We start from the raw sequence: 2,243 nt of genomic DNA, 5'->3' as shown, positions 1-2,243 counted from the left end.
TCGCCGTGTGCATGCCCGTCTTGTCACCAGCGACAGAAACGAGAGGAAACCCCGAAATAGCCTGAACACCAGCCTCTCTCTATACTGGGCCGGCCCGGGGACTCCCACTACGGACGCGAGTCACCAAATCGGTCGTACGGGCCCACTGAGCGCACAACACAGGGAATCTCGTTGCAAACACTGCGTGTGCATACGTTGCTCACAAAGCTCAATGGGGTCACAGGCCCTGACCCGCTCAGAGGCACCTGTGTGACAAGACAACAAATGGAACTCGCTGGAATGTTTCTGCTGTCTTGTCATTTTAGACGGACCCACTGAGCGCACAACACAGTGGAACTCTCTGACAAACACTGCTTGTGCGTTAGCCCCAGTAAACAACTCAGCGGGGGTCACAGGCCCTGACCCGTTCAGAGGCACCTGTGTGACAAGACAACAAATGAAACTCGCTGGAATGTTTCTGCTGTCTTGTCATTTTAGACGGACCCACTGAGCGCACAACACAGTGGAACTCTCTGACAAAACACTGCTTGTGCATTAGCCCCAGTAAACAACTCAGTGGGGTCACAGGCCCTGACCGGTTCAGAGGCACCTGTGTGACAAGACAACAAATGAAACTTTAAAGACGCTGGCATGTACATCTTGTTTCTGCTGTCTTGGACGGGCCCACTGAGCGCACAACACAGGGGAACTTGGTGCAAACACTGCGTGTGCATAAGCCACAAAACACAAGCTCAGTGGGGTCACAGGCCCTGACCGGTTCAGAGGCACCTGTGTGACAGACAGCAAATGAAACTTAGACGCTGGAATTATTTATATGTTTCTGCTGTCTGTCTACGATTTCAGATTCACACTTAGAGTTTTTTGTCATTAAGTCATAAAAGCCACAAAACCACTTTAATATGACTTTCCAATACTCTTTGAAAGGTCTCTATATTGATAAAATGAGCCTTTTAGCAAAGTAACACTTTTCGGGCATTTTCAAAGTGCTCCCGCTGAGTGAATTTTGTTCTGAAAATCGTGTTCCCGAAAATCTCCGGGCACCCCGCCAACCCCCCCTGCCAGAAATGACAAGTGTCAAATCAGCGGGTCAAACGGCCACCTCTATCCGACCAGGAGCACCCAAATCCCCGCAAATGGCACTTTTTTTTTTCTTCATCGGGACTTCCGACGAGGTTAATGATTTCCCAAACTGCAACTCATTAACTATGTCCTGAGACACTTGCCAGAAATGACACATGTCAATTTGGCGGTAGCAAATCACTTTCCCAGGCCGGGAAGCAACACCCGAGGCCCGCAAAAGGCGGCCGAATATTTTCTCATCGGACTTCCGCGTTTTGGTTAATCATGTCTCGAAATCGTTAAATGCACATGTCAATTCGGCGGGAGCAATTCACTTTCCCAAGCCGGAAAGCATCACCGGAGGCCCGCTTGAAGGGCCCTAATATTTTCTCATCGGACTTCCGCGTTTTGGTTAATCATGTCTCGAAATCGTTAAATGCACATGTCAATTCGGCGGGAGCAACTCACTTTCCCAGGCCGGGAAGCAACACCCGAGGCCCGCAAAAGGCGGCCGAATATTTTCTCATCGGACTTCCATATTTTGGGGGTTGGATTCTCTCCCGCATTCCAGCCCCCTGGCCACGGGTCGCTCATTCACTTTCAGCCCGGGCCTTGCCAATTTGGTTAATCAGTTAGCCATGCACCAGACTCGGCCTCGCCTTTTTCATTTATGGTTAATGATGTGCCCAGGCTGGGACTTAGTCTCTCCAGCAGCCAAAACTTTTCACTGGTTAATGAGGTGCCCAGCCCGGCACTTAGTCTCTCTCCCCAGCAAGCTTACTTGGTCGGCCGACATTTGGATCCATTTTCGGGGCTTAATCGGGTCGAATACGGTCCCTTACGCAAGGGGAGCCGAAGCCCCGGCCTCTGCCAGGCGTCAGGCTGCCGTTTTTTAAGCCCGACCAAAAACCCGAAAATTGGTTAAAAATGGAAATAAATTTCCACCCAAAAAGGGTTAAAAGTCGGTTGGACGGCAGCCCTGGTCGGTCTCTGCAGACCTGGAGGCCCTAGACAGTAATCTGGAAAACAGACAAAGTCTCGAGAAACCACCTCCTACCATTCTCCAGGTACCCCGCCAATCCCCCCTGCCAGAAATGACAAGTGTCAAATCAGCGGGACGGATTTGACTTTTGTGACCGACCGCTGGAACTTTTTTCGGCTACAGGCAGTCAAATTTTTCTCCT

This window comes from Somniosus microcephalus, unplaced genomic scaffold, assembly GCF_052327205.1.
Source record: "Somniosus microcephalus isolate GS21.2 unplaced genomic scaffold, FLI_Smic_1.0 scaffold1582, whole genome shotgun sequence".
Lineage (NCBI taxonomy): Eukaryota > Metazoa > Chordata > Chondrichthyes > Squaliformes > Somniosidae > Somniosus > Somniosus microcephalus.
This window is presented reverse-complemented; position numbering follows the sequence as displayed.